At 35.3% G+C, this 15,911-nt stretch overlaps 1 pseudogene; it reads left to right on the top strand.

Annotated features, from left to right (window-relative positions):
- The first annotated feature begins 273 nt into the window (after nt 1-273).
- Nucleotides 274-10,828, top strand: LOC120520055 (annotated as a pseudogene).
- The last annotated feature ends 5,083 nt before the right edge of the window (nt 10,829-15,911 follow it).

Genomic DNA, 15,911 nt, shown 5'->3' with positions numbered 1-15,911 from the left:
AATTTTTTTTTTATGTATTTTACCTGATTTTCTGAGTAAATATGAGAAATGATTGATGATTCAGTCGTTGTTCACACAAATCTTTGTTACTAAATATTTTTTAGCTACAAATTTATGAAAAACTTAACTCGGGATCCCTTCAAAACTTAAATTAGATTTTTGTTGTACAAAAAATAAGAAAGATAAAATAATTTGAACTGATTTTGTTACCTTTGTAGAACTGGGTAAAATACCAGCAAGACACAAGTAGACTAGATTTGACATTAATCCGACCTCTATATTCCAGGTAAGACTGCATCAAATGCTGCATGAACAGCTTCTCTTAATTGCAGTTTTTAATTTTTTTTTATTTTATTTGAAGATAACATTCCATATAATAAAGCCTAACTTATTCTGCAAAAAAAGATAACAACATTAAAAACAATCAAGTCGAACTTTACAAAACAGAATTAGCTTCCACCTGATAGAAAGGAGCGCCAACAGCAGTATCAAATCTTCAAAACAATACAGCAGGAGAATTTTTTTTCCTTTTCAAATGCTATTCTAAGTTTTTAATTAGATCTGACATATTTTAAAAAAGGGTTTTTAACAGTCCTCTAAGTGAGAAGTTAATTTTTTTCCAATTTCAGATACCATAGAGCATCAGTTACCCCCTGACATATAAAAAGGTGGTTGGGGTCTCCCAGCTGAGCAAGATGTCTGCATACTACAATGTAGTATAGGCAAATCACAATGAAGGGCCATATCCACTTTAAGCCAGTTTAGGAAACACCAAGCGGCTCTTAGTGGATTAGAAGAGGTTGTGACACCAACACTGTCTGATAGGCACTCAAACATTTTTCTCTGAAACACGTGCTGGGTGATGCCGAGCAAGACTGAAACATTCCACAGGTCGAATCTTTGTCCTGGATTGTGAATGGCTGCCTTCCACCCTTTTTTGATTACTGTAAATGTAAGATCCTTTCCCAGCGTATCCTGGATCTTTGAAAAGATGAGACTTTAAAATGTTTTTATATATTATTGAGATGCTTTCTAAATCTTTGAGACTGATTAATTTTTCTTCTGCAATAGAAATGGGTGGGAGATGTGGAAAATTGGGTGTTTTCCTTGTAGCAAAGTGTTGGCAGTTAAATTTGAAGCCCAATTGTTCATAAGAGCTTAACTACATACAATTATCAAATTGTTTTAATCCCAGACATTTTCCAAAGATTGAATACTGGGTAGGTTTGAGAGGTAGAAAAAAGTGATTATCATAGAGAAGTGCAACAGATAAAACGTCTCTGCCTAAAGTGCTTTGTACATTGGTTCCATGTTCAGAGTGATGGACAATTAGATTATTGGTATATTAATGATAATTTGTATTTAAAGAGGTACAAAGGAGGGAATACAAAGAAGTAAGCATACGATTTGTTTTCTATGATGACCAGACTTGATGTGTTCATCAGTTTGTGTCAATGTCCAGGTTTTTGCAAACTTTTCTTATATAGATGAACTAGGTGCCTTAATTTTTAATTAGGGCTATTATTCTATCATTTATTAATGATCAAATGTTAAAACAATATGGCAAAATTCCCAGTGTTAAACACTTAAAGTGTATATTTGGAAATACTGTTTCCATGCTTATCTTTTAAGGGTAATTTTAATACTGTGTTTAACACTGATGAGAATGGTGAATCTGTTTTATTAAATGCACTGTATGTTGTTATTCTTGAAAGGGAAAATTATTTCAATGAAAGTGTGTTTTACTTAAAGAACGAAAAATACTTAAGAACTAAGTAATTATTTGTAAAATAATTCTGGATGTGCTCTTTTCACTTGTAACCTAACTAGACTACACTAACTTTACTAAATGTAAAAATTAAGCGGACTAGTCCTTACACGAAATTAGCACAGAGGTGTTGCATCCTGCCTGCTATACCAGTATGACACCAGCAGCCTGGCAAAGAACAGGTTGAGTCCTGTATATTCCTCAAAGATTTGGTAAATAGTGGTTGGATAACAACAACTAACAGTGGGTTGGATAACAACTATACAGTGTTCACTAAGCGTTTGGGCAACTCATGGCAAAAGACAACTCGCGACATCCTTTACCAGTTTGATAATAGGTTCAAAGAGATTTTTTAATGATATTTAAGTGACAACGTATAGGGCGACGGAAAATCCACAGGATCACCTGCTTTATGAGAGTCCCAATACGTTGAGAGTAAAATATTCCTTAAGCTGTAATCGCAGGTCACCTTTTGTATTCTAAATAATTATCATACATTGACTAACCATATAATTTATATAAAGGATTAGCAATTTTGGTTGCAGAAGATAATGTAAGATAGAGTTTGTTCCATCTGCAGAATAAAGTTCATTCATCAATTATATAAATTTATTTTCAACATTTTAAATCACGTGATTATTTAATTATAATTAAAAAATCTCTTTGAACCTAACTATTACCTAACTGGTAAAGGATATTGACCAAGTTGTTTCTTCACGAGTTGTCTTTTCTCCCAGATGACTGTCGCCCAGTTGCCACCAAACCGTTCACTAAGACTGTTTAACTGTGTTAGATTAGCTTTTAGCCTTCTTATGTAATGAGTTGTAGAAAGTCAAATATATATTGGTTTGGGAGAACTTCAGGAACCTTTGTAGTTAGCAAGAAAACCACAAAATCCTTTGCAGTAGAACAACTGAATGCACTGGGACCTAGGCAAATCTCACAGGGCAGTTTTAGTGAAAAGAACAGTATGTAAAATCATGAAGTATTCCAGTTTTGGATAGATCCCATGCTTATGGTTCCTCCTAATGCCCTAATGTGGTTAGGCTGTTTGGAATTCAGTTGCTTATTGTGAATTGTGCACATTCATATTTTGTATCTTCCCTGTTTTCAGCAATGGCTTTTCTTACATACATACTGGTAGCTGGCCTAGCACTGGGAACACAAAACAGGTGAGGATTATATCTTTGATAAAGTAAAGATTCTAAATAACGGAAATATAAAACACCTGACTGCTAGTTGGCACTGCCGTAGTTTTCCCCTCGAAGCTGTCTGCCTATGCAACAGTAAAGTGTTGACAAATAAATATGTGGTCTTCTTTGAGCTGTGTTTGCAATAATTCCTTTAAAGTACTCTCAAAACCCACTACTAAGGTTCACGTATTAGAATATTTGTCAGTATAATGGTAATGGCAATATAAAATCTAATTGTTCATTAGGTTATTTTAATGCAATGTTAAAATGTCATTTTCAGTATCACTTTATTGTGTTAATTTATGTTTATATGGATTATTTTGTAAATATACTGTATAGTGCTTGTCTGTAATGTTACAAATTTGATCAGAAGCATTCCTGGTGTTGTGTACATCTGAGGCAGTGTGCTCTCTCCATCATTACTTTTATATATAACATAACATACAGTATATAATAGATATCTTTCATTACATGCAATTAGGTAAGACACAAATGGATGCTGTCTGAGAATTAGTTTGTGTGGAAATAGTTTTCTGGATTTATAATGTTATCCATGTATGCAGCTATGGTGACCAGAGGGAATCCCAAGTGGAGATAAATATTAAATAGCCTGGATGACCTCTAACAGGATTCAATAATAGACAAGTCCACACCCATACTGTGACAGTTAAAGAGCCAGTCATTCTATTGTATATCATTTCACACTGGATTATGGAGCATATACATTAATTCCATTTTCAAGTTCAGTTTAATTTTCTTAGTGTACAAAGGACAATTAAATTGTTACTACTTGTCTATCCAGTGCCATGATCAGTAAACATATAACAATATATGGACACAACTACCACTTTTAATTGTATTTGTGTGCTTGCTTATCTTTACTGTCTTCATGAAGATAACTGAATTGTTCTCACAGTTTTGACATGTTGTAGTTTTATTTTTTACATAGATTTTCCCGAAATATTAGGCATGCAAGCAAGCTCTGCATTAATTTGGCTCATAATAGAGGGGGGGTTACCTTGCTGAGTCTCTCACAAAATGACTGTCAACACAGATCTGACTACTATAGATCTTATAGCTTTCAGGTATAAAATATGTGGGTAAGTAGCTGACTTTGTTTTATCTTTTGAAGGATTACCTACAAAACATTTTTGTTTCTAATTTGTTGGGTGTGTGCTTGGTCAGTTGTTTCTTGTGCAAGTTAAAGTAATAATACATAAATAGTCCATAATTTGCAGGAAGAATTTTTTTTTCTCACTGATCTGTAATACAGGTGAGTCAAGCTAAAGAAAAGGGGATTTATTAGAAATGAAACGAACCTTAACAATGTAGTTCCACCCCTCACTTCCTGGAAGTGGCTGATCCAGCAGAATAAAAGGTTATTTCTTGCCCCTAGAAAACCACTGTGCCCCGAGTTTTGTCAAACACTATATGCCAAGGTACCACCGTCAGTAAAATTATCGGACTTGCTGGAGATCGGTCAAGCTGCTATTCGATCCAAGCAGTGGAGCTGCTGTCCAGGAAATCTTTTGGTGCAAGACAATGCCTGTCCACACACTGCTAAGAACCCCAAATGTCTTGTCTGGAGAAACTGAAGTTTGAGGTATTGCCAAATTGTCATTTTTCGCCAGATTTGGCACTGTGTGATTTCCACCTTTGTGGACCGCTTAAAAATCTGGTAATCGTCATTCAAGACATGAAGATGTGAAGACAGTGGGGCACGAGGGTTCTTTTTCTGTTGGAATCCTTTCACTTCCCGGCAGGTGGTGCAAGTGCATTGAGAAGGGTGGAGACTACATTGAGAAATGGCATTATCAGTTTATTAAGGTTTGTTGCTTTTGATTAATCCCATTTTCTAACCCTTTTGCTTTACTCCCACATAGTTTTTTAAACTTGCATTACATCATGCCATAGTTTTTCCCACCAAGTCAGAATTAAGTACTGTATATAGATAAAACCCGGAAGTCTTTTGTGCATCTTTTCAGGAAACATCTGTGTGTAAATGTTTTACATTGAGTTTGAATTTATTTATAGCTCAACTTGCTAGAGCATTAAAAAGCTTACATCTATAAATTAACTTGCATTGTAAGTCCCTGAAACAAACCAAGGTTGCTGAAATAGATTTCAATTCCAGGTGTTAGTTGCCTGTAATGTTGTGCCTTCGTTAATGTAGATTTTGAAGAAAGATATCTCTTTTGCCATCAAGAAATTATGAATATGGAGGAAAAGGGTGTTACCAATGATTCCATTTTAATTAAATACAATTTGATGCAGTAGATGTACAATATAAAGAGCAAGCACCTCTGCAGAGCTCATTGACATTGTTATCTGATATGGTTTTGAAAATTACTTGTTTAAACGGTCAGACCAATTATAATTTTGTTGTCTTTTACTGGTGATGAATGATGTTTTCTACAACCCAAGCAATGTTAAATTAACAAGAATGACACATTTGTAAGTACTTATATGACAAAGGGGAAAATGGTTAAACACCCATATTTTTTTTTGTCTTTTTTCAGAATGATTATTGGGTTTGTCTGGGTTGATATTTGGAAGAATTTGTTATTACCTCATGCTGTTATGGTGTGTATTGCAATAGTTGTGTTTATGGTAAGTTCATCCAAAGAATCCTTTCAAGTCTCAATATTCAAAAATGTTATGTTCAAGGGGATTTAGTTTTAATTTGGCCTATGTCTTATAACATACTGTACACTTTTAAAACCAGTGCAATTTAACATATTTAAAAATTTTACTCATAACTGTTAAGTATGAGTACTTTTGATTGCCATTGTGATTCTTTATGTACAGAATTGCATATCATAGTAATTTGTTTGAATCTGAAATTAATGTACATCCTTTTGATTTCTCAGGGGCCTTTGCAAAATACAGTAATCTACATGTAGAGATTTGATAAACCTGAATAGAGCTTTTTATATTCCTTCTTCTGCTTTTTGTAACTCCTGCATTAACGATTGCAGGGGAAAGTCTGTATTTGTAATTTTATCATTCATGTGGCCAGCCATTTTGAAAAACCCGTTCAATATTGTATGTGTGAAGTGAGCACTTTTAAAGTTTCTGTTTGACTCAGTCCTTCAGAATTGAGTAGTTGCACTCATTTTGCATTAATAATGAAATAATAGCTACAGGTATTTTCTTGGGAAAATTTCTTGCCAAAGAAAACTGAACTTGAGCTTTAGCTTTGCTTTTGATTTTTTACATTTCAATTCTGTTATGTAATACTTGCCAAAAAGGGAAAAAGTTACAGGAAGATTATATAACTTCAAGGGAAAAATTTGGGTTTCTATTTGTATTATATTAGCTATATTTCACCATCCCATACAGTGAATATATTTGTTCATTTAGTGCAGTATATTTCCCTTATTCTACATAGCATAACTCCATCTACAAGCACTGAACACTGCATAATTAAAATACAAACTAGCAGAACCTTTGCATAATCTAGCAGTGGAATGCTATTAAAATTATACAAAAATTTTCTAAAAATCAGTTTAATAAAATAGTATACTGTTTAAAAAATAGGGCCTGGCAGCTTTAAATGAACTTGAGTAAAAATACAAATTTGCGCAGTGCTCCATTCCTACACTTTATTTTGGTCTGTTGTCCGCTTTGGTTCAGATTTTAGTTTTCAAAGTGCACTTGTCTCTTTAGATTTTGTGAGCAGCTTCACCAATTCTTCCACTTCCTCCTGCTCATTTAATAAGTCTTAAGATTTATGCTATGCTCTGGTATTCATATTGCAAATTGACTTACATGCACTTTTGATAAATACCCTTTTTATGCATTTCCAATAGTTACTAGTCTTTTAATTGAAAATGTGAAGGAATTACAGTGGTAAGTGCCTCACACACTGCTTCCCAGTCACTGTATGCATTGGGTCTGCATGTTTTATTATATATTGGGTCTGTCCTGTATAAACTATCTCTAGGTACTTCAGCTTCTTCTAATTACAAAGCCAAACGGTAGGCTGATTGGTGGCTGTAAGTGGGTCCATTGTGGGGGATTCTGGTCTGTGTTTTAAGGTATGCCCCAGTGGATTGCCAACCCATTTAGACAGCTCTAATGAAATTTTATTGTAAAAACAAGTTCAGAAAAATGAGTGAATAATGAATAAATTATTGCTTAAATTGATAGTGAAGCATTTTCAATAGTATCTTGAAATGTTTCCCGGATATGCCCTCTGTTTTTGTGATAGAGCATTAGATGAGCTAACATATAGTCTGTTAATTTTAACAGTAAGTTGGGCAAGAGTCTCTTACTGTATACATCACCCTACCTGCTTTGTCCCCTTTTCAGGGAAGCAAGTACCTGTCCTAGCATAGGGGTTGAGAAAATGGGGAACATTAATAAAGTATCCATCTATCATTATGGACTTAGGTAAACCGCCATTCTGATTGTCGTTGCTCAAAGTTAAATTAACGGCATCCAGAAATAACTTTTATTTTATTACTCCATGTAGTTTGCAGTGTTAAGATTTTTTTTTAATATCGTTTCAACAAAAACAGAGATCAAAAATGTTCTTATAGAACAGATGACTATGGTGACCAGTGCTAGACAGAGCAAACAATTCTTTCTTACTCATGTAGCATAATTCATATGTCAGGTCATCCAGTTGTATGCTCACAATTACAATGTTTTTTTACTAAGACTAGGGGACTTAATTGGAGGATAACTGCAGTATAAGTTAGGAAAATAAAGTTTTACAATAATCTGTTGTGATTCCATGAATAAAGCATTTTGGAAAAAATTATATGCTATCTTAATGAATCATAATGTACATCTTGCATTTCACCATCTAATTTTTTTATTGCCAAAATAAATAGTTTCTCCTGATACATATTTATAAAAAGTAACAAATCCCATTATTTTCAGTCCAAAGGAAGCCTGTCTGAAAAATAAAACCTGATGTTTTGGGGGATTATTTTCAATGTCTTTTTATGTCACACACATATACATCTAAAAAAAGAGGTTCTACACTGCTTGGAAACCCCAAGCAATGCACCCTTCAGGTATGGACCCATTGGCTTTATGTATAACGCCATGCGTAGGGAAATCACACTATAACATGGCGTAGTTAATAAAAGGAAATGTGCGTGATGCACAGAAAAAATCCAGATGCATAACATGTGTCGCAAACTTCCACGCTCTTCCTGCTCTTCATAAATCCTGTCAGGAAAAGTAACACACTGACGTGCTCTGTCCTGCCCCAACTCCTCCCAGAATTATGTCTCTTTGAATATGCAAATCCATATAAATAACCCTTAAGTTCAGCCTTCTGTAAAAGACAATGGGAAAAGCACAGGGAAAATATAACAATTTCATCAATACCAAATGGGGGCAAGGAAAACGCATTATTTGTTGATTTAAACAGTGGTATAATCAACAAAAGGAAGTTGATCGAGTGACAGAGTGTCGGAAAAACTCGGCTCAAGTTCACAAAGTCACACAGTGCCTGAAAATAAAAAGAAGTCAATATTAAAGTCGCCGGAAAGGTGAGTCGTGAGCTCACTGTCTTGAGTGTCTATGAAAGTTTATGAGGGTACAGACAAAGAAAATAGGCAAGGGGAAAAAGCATGAAATGTCAACTTTAATCTCAAATTTACTTTAATCACGTAGTTTATTTTGTCATTAAAGTAGAACATCATAAACTTCATCTTAAAATCGAATTTACTAGTTCTCAAATCCCATCATAACTAAAGTAGCAAGTTAAATGCTTTGTTTTGTATTTGCCCTTTTTTATGCTATGTGTGTTAATCACTACGGCTTCCGCTTTTCTCTTCCTCCAACCCGGACACAGAATCCATTACATCGTAATATTACAGCCTTGAATAATTAAAATACTGAGACGTATAGGTGATATCATTTTCATGATGATAGGAGTAAATCATGCTATAAACATTGAACATGGTGGCGAGGGATTGTTCATTCTCACGCAAGATGCTTAGCTGGCCATCGAACCTTCGGAAATATCTTTAGTGTAGCAGTACTGTCTCTTTCAAACGCACAACCCCCAATTCCCCGTCCTTCCTTTCTTTCTCCATATACCCAACGCCACACAATCAGCTCTGTAATAGAGCTTTCCCTCTGTGTTTAGAAACAGATTCTTCAAAACTTTTTGGAACATTGAAATATATTCGTAGTATGTGTTTAATTATTCTATCCATCTATCCCGTAAATCGCCAGACGCAAGAATACAGCGCGTGGCAGGAAAAAAACCATGAACGGGGCGCAGCTCCCTGCAGCGCGCACCATATCCTGGGATGTTTAATTATTAACAATATAGATTACCTGGGTGGAATTCCCCGCCCGGGTTTGTTTCTTGCCTTTCACCTGTGTTGGCTGGGATTTGGCTCCAATATAGATTATTTAAATGAAGGTTTTATCTTATCATATACATGTAATAAACATATTTTGCTGCATTTCATCTTAAAATGATATCACATCATATGTAAATATATGCTTTATAAAGTGGCTCAGGTTGTGCAATATAACTGTAGTGCAAGTTTACAGTGAGGTAATTCTACTTATATACAAACAGTTCTACAAGGAGCACTTTGATGAACTGATTGACTGTGTTTAAAGTTCTTGGATGAAACTGTTTCTGGACCAAGGTCCGACAGGAAAGGCTTTGAAATGTTTGCCGGTGAAAGCAATTCAATAGACAGCATGGCTGAGGCAGCTTGTGCTTGATGCTATATACTGATAATTCTCTTCTCAGAATCTGTAGATCTTTGATTCCCCACTCAGATACAGTGATATAAATACGCTGAGTGGTGCAGGAGAGTAATATGGATAAAGATGATCGCTGTGGTAACCCCTAACTGGAGCAGCTGAAAGAAGAAAAGAAGGTGCAGTGAGAGTAACAACACTAAAGCAGCTATTGTATTTAGAATAGTTTGACCATTCCATGAACCATTATATTGTTACTGATTAATTACACGGATGCATTAAACTAATAAACAATATGCGGTTAATTTCAGTGTATTTATAAAGCTATGTGATGTGGATCTGAAAAGAAAAGATAACCACACAGGAACAGTAGTACTGCTTTGACGCTGCGCCGCCAGTCTGCAAAACCGAGCGAGAACTTGCGATGCTAGGTATGAGGTACTGTGGAAATGTGCATGGTTTATGCCAAGTTTATGTTTTATACATTGCAACTTGAATGCGGAAACATTCTTATGCAACATGTTTAGGCAGACGCTACTTAGTTATACATGAGGTTCCTGGTGCCTTTCTAATGAATCTGATCAACATGTGTGTGTCTTAGTAGTGTTGCCATCTCATGTCCAGGTCAAAGCTCTCTTCTTTCTGGGCTTTGCTCATGTTTTCCATGGCTATATCCCAAATTCTAAAGATGGACTTGCCATGTTGATATGGGAATCTGAACTACTCGTGTGAGTGACCTTGGTTTGAGAAGCACCATGGGTGAGATACATGCAGGGTTCTTATTTTGCCAGTATAAACTGCACCACCCTGAATGGATTCATATTGTGTGTGTTTGCATTTCTTTCATTGTTGCTCACTTGATGTTTGTTAAGATGACACGTTAATCATGTAAACAAATTCTAAATTAACCAAGTCTATTTGCTATAATTTATATTAGATGTCTTATCAATTTCAATTAAACATTTAATTTTCCCAAATGTACAATTTAGGTCCGCTTTTTGAGACTGAAAATCTTATCAGAAGCTGCTGCAGAAGGAAAGTTGATCCGAGGGTCCAAAAACCAGTTAAGAATGTACCACCATAACCATTGCCGTTGTCCAGCCTATATTCATGTATTTTCTCACATACCACCTTGTCAGATGAGTGTAATTTTACAGGAACAGATTATTGTCCACCAGGGCGTAGGTTAATGCTGACAAATTACAGTCATTTGACTTTCAATAACAGTTTTCATCTCAAAATTGATCCTTTAATAAACTTGATGGACAGTGGAGCTGGTGGAAATGGATGCTCAAGTGCAAGTGAGCCATTGTGACTAGAGTAGGATATTAGATCATGTTTTGTAATGTTATGTAAATTGTAATGACACTATTCTCAAACTGACACTTTGGCGGTTCACAAATTTTATTTTTTTTTTCCAGTCTACTGGTTGAAGAAGGTTAAACAAAAGTAAAATTTCTGCACCTTTGTGGCCTTCTTTTCAGGATGTGCTTATCACTTAAGTTATTTGAGAGGACTAGCATTTATATTAGGTGGTGCCTTTTTATATACAAGCTTCTAAAGCATACACATTCTGATTTGCTCTAAGAAGAAAAGAAGACCAGGCAATAGGCACAATTGTATTTTACGTTTATATTTATGGAATTGATCTAAGCTAAAAAGCACATTGTGTTCTTTTTTAATCAGATGAACTTTAAATTGTATTGACATGTTAATGTGTCAGTAATTGCTTGTCCACAGAACACACTAAGATATGTCAGAGGTCATATTTATTAGTTTTTCCTTACAGTTTAGCATTTTATATGCTGTTGGTGCAAAACATATGTGGCCCTGCGTGTCACTCAGCATTTAGACAAAGCAACTGCCTCCGCATTGCCTGCCAAATAAAGGATTTTGTAAACACTGGCCTGTCGTTCGGTCCTTTGTGGTATATGTTGGTCCTTTTTGACTAAATGTGTACTTTAATTTTCCTTCCACTGATTTAATCATATGCTTTGATTGTCATGCTTTTGAAAGTAAACTGTTTGCTTTTAATTCTTCTCAAACCAATTTAAAGTGTGAATTCCAAATGTCAGTTTGAGTTTGGATGTTATGTTTTTCAATTTTGGTAAACCTGGATTTTTTTTTCTTTCATGAAACTGCATCAATTTTAAATACTGAAAGACAATTTACTGCTATAAAGTATACTTCTAACATATTTGCAGAAACCTATTAGAAGCTTACACCCTATCAATAATCTTGAAGCTGTATAGCAATACTAAAGAAAGAGCATGTTTTAGTGAATATGTGCCATCAGTGTTTTGGAGAGTTTTAGTTTAAGAAATACCAAATTTGGTCTAATTCTAATATATTTTAAAAACACAGTAAATTTGGAGGACTCTTGCTGCATGAATTCAAAAATGTTAGTCACAAATTTATTCTTTATGCCCAAACAGCTTCTTAATGGCTAATGAGGATGGCCATTGCCTTGATTAACTCCTTAGTGCTTTAATTTGAAATTTTTACACTCTACTTATTTTTATCATTCATTATCCAAACTGGAATGGAGTATATTTTGTGATCATCTTGCAGTGGAAGCTGCTTGAACCTACAACTGCAGCTTTTAAATGTTGTTGTTAAAATTTTTGTAATTATGTATTCCCATCTGTGTAAAGATGATTTTACATATTTTCTACTATGCTCCTCATATCAATAAATAAGCAATAGAAACCCATTAAGTTTGTTTTTTTTTAAGACAACCTACTGCACTGCCTTTTGGAGTAGGCAATATCTCTAGTGGAAGCTTTATGTTATATAATGGAGCATGGAGGACATCAACTGTTTGTCAGGCAGAATGTCAATATTTCTGTCCAGCATGAATACTGGAAATATTTGCTTCTAATTACATTGTGTGATTGTAGCAATTGTAAGAATTTGTTTTGTGAAATTGATGCTGCCTCTTAAAAGTTGATGTAATTGTTTTATATAATATTTATACATGTAAACGTAAAAATAAACATATAATCAGATGTCTTTTTATTCGTAAAATGACCAACTCCTTGGCATACTTTGTGAGACGTCCCTAGCAAAATCAGTGTACTAAATCTTTGAAATGAATGAGTACAGTTTTCTCCAACATTTGGTGTTAATTTGATCTGCTGGGAAAAGAATACGCCGTACCAAGACCTCATCTTTAGAAGCAGAACGTGGTCAAGGTAAACTGCTTTAAAACACAATGAGTGGTTCAGCTTATATTTATTGAAAGGTAATAATCAGCATCATGCTTTTATTGTTATGAGCATGCCATACTAGCTAGAAAAATATGCAAATACAAGATAACACAAAAAAGTGAATCTATAGAGAGCGCCCTCTTTTCTTATGTGTTTTATTGGCAGGAATTGTTCAGTGCTTGCCCCTATGTTTATCTTCTGTTGTTAAATCCTTCGCTGTCTGGGCCTGTAAAATCAATGAGAGATGATAAAGCAAAATGGTCAGTCTGTCTATTTAATAATAATCATCATCATAGTAATTGTTTTAGTATTATTTTTAATATGCACATACTCCACAGAAACAAAATTGCAGAAGACACGATACAGTACATGATCCTGAAAATTCCTGATAAGAGAAATAATAGTCTACATTTTGAAACTAACTTGTGCTCTGCTTTAAGAGTTTTGAGGATCCACAAAGCAGGGTCAACTTTGAGGATCATCTTGATCAATGGAAAGTGCAGGACCTATTTTTGATATGCGGACACTTTGTGTGGTGATGCACCAAAATGATGCCAGCGTAGTCGTGAGAGTTGGTGTGGCTCTGTGCTGATGTGGCACGGATCTCATCCTTGATTTGCGTATTCTTGGGCATAGTTGTTCTTGCAGTTGAACTCAAATTACATAAAACAATTCACCAGTGCTATTGTTTACTTGTAGTAGTTTATTAAGAGTAATCAGAGGTCCTCACGGTGCCATTTTAAAGTCTTTGTCAACACTTTTGAAGAGTTTATCTAAATAAAAGAGGACATGCATCCGTAAGGTGCTGGACTTCAAGAATACTGTTTAAATTTAGTAAGAGTGTTTTAAAACTTTGGTCTTAGACCTGATGGAAAAGTGAAGACTAGAGTTTGGCATCTTCATAACATGTAATAAGTAAATTATAGAACTTTATACCTTTTGCCCAAACAGGGATGCATGGCAGGGTTTTGTACAGTATGGTTCCCGTCATGCTGTAAGAGAAAGGCATATTGTTAATAAAGGAAATGAAAATTGTGGCACTGTTTGATAAAGATATTGTCACATCTTACGTTTAAGAACTGACTGACTGGTTATTCTGATATGCATATGGAGTGATGGTTAAGTTACATTACACAAAGCACTTATGTAATTAAGAGCCTTTAGCTCACCAATTCAGTTCTTGTTTTAAAGCACTTTCACCGAAGTACAGGCTTACAGCAAAATCTACATGCACTCGAGCAAATTATAAACTGTACAAAGTGTACATAAATAACAGAAACTACATTAAACACTCATTAAAGTGGAGCCTGACAATATATGGTCCACTAAACGGGTAGCTGAGATATGGTCACTTTATAAAAGAGGAGAGGAAACAAAAAGTGAGCAGCATTAAAAAAAAAAAACCTCTGTGGGTTTCATGGCTAGTTTTCTAAAACAACTAAATATATCCATTCACAATTCACTCAAAATGTCTTTTGATAAGTGTAAAAGGCCGAGACCTACAGTAACATATCTGCCACAAACTGATTGAAAAACACTTTTATGGTAGCCTTTATTTTATAGCATATTGTGTTGCCCCAACATAGCTTTTTGTTCAAAACACAGCTCACTCTGTAGTCCTTTTGCATTTAGTGCTGATCTCTTGTCTGCAGATCTGATCCTATGGCAGCAGCTCAGCCTTTTTCACCTTCATAGAAATCTTACTGTACCTTTAGGGATCCTCGCTGTGGTTCCTTACTGTATATAGACCAGGCCACAGCTTTTACTTTCAGCCTACAGTAACATTTCATTCAGAAGCCTGTCCCTTCCTTTAGCCCATCCAACAATCCATTTCCTGATTGTTCTTTTCTTGAAGGCAGAATCCAATTCCACTCAACACTCAAGCATAGACTCTGAAGTTGCTCAATACCAGACAGATGTAGAGAAGGAATGGAGGACAGTGACTAATTTGTTGTCGTGCAGCTGCACTTATAATTCATATGTTTTTTGTATTTTTTTTAATTAATTGCAAGCAATCATCCTTCAATATAGTTTAAGAAATGCTATAGATCTAAATGGGAGTGTCCTAGTCTGATTGATTGTAACATCACTGGGCATTTAGCCTTCGCCTGTGTGGAACTGGTTAATTGGCCTGCTAACCCACTGTCCTCATTTCTGATAGAATTCAAATATGTCTCCACCAGATCTTTCTGTTCTTCCCTTCAAATTTAAATCATGTCTCCCTACCTTAATTCCCATACTTTTATACAATTTACAGATCTGCAAAGATGATGATAAACTTTTATTGTTCATTCCTTGTTTGCCACTGCCACACCGCCATCTTCCAAAATCTTGCTATTTGTATTGGGGGCAACACATCCATCTTCTGCCTTGGCTATGAAAGTGAGAGTTCCACTGACTGAGCCGTAGGTTCTTTGTCTATCTTTCTCCAGTTCGGATCAGTCCTTAACACATAGTGTGCCAGTATCTTCCAATCTCTTCTCACCCCCATATAACCTTTTCATGTTCGTATCCCCAAACTTAAACCTAACCTTGGTGTGAAAATCACGAAGGCATCAGCTAGACTTCTACCTTTATTTTCAGTCTGGTAGCAAGACCTCCCTTCTCTTCTGGTTTGAAGAAAACTATGCTGAACAACAACACCGTGATTCTCCAATAGTCCAAATTATCAGCTTGTTCAGTTTGCATTTGTACACTGTCTAAACTCACTCAGAGCAAACTTTATGCTATGCATTTGGCAACTGATCCGCTTTGACAACCTTGATCACCTGATGCTTTCTGGCACTTTTTCTGCATATGTTTTGGCAGTTAAACCCACACTCTGTTTGTTTGTTTTTAGTCTGCTATTACTAGCTGCTTGTCTTATGTTTTCTCTGCTAAAATTTACTTTTTGCTCATACATGTCTGCTGGACCTCTCTACCCTTGCTTTTTGTCCAGCAGAGGTTATTTTAGTTTGGTACAACCTCTGCAAACTAATCATAGCTTCTTGCTGGAAATCTTCCAATTCTTTCCCTCTCTATAGTTCCGGAAATCATTCTTCTCTTCTTTTTTTC

Source organism: Polypterus senegalus, unplaced genomic scaffold (assembly GCF_016835505.1).
Source record: "Polypterus senegalus isolate Bchr_013 unplaced genomic scaffold, ASM1683550v1 scaffold_2241, whole genome shotgun sequence".
In the NCBI taxonomy this organism is placed as follows: Eukaryota; Metazoa; Chordata; class Cladistia; order Polypteriformes; family Polypteridae; genus Polypterus; species Polypterus senegalus.
The sequence above is the reverse complement of the archived record's forward strand: the minus strand, read 5'-3'. Positions and strand labels throughout refer to the sequence as shown.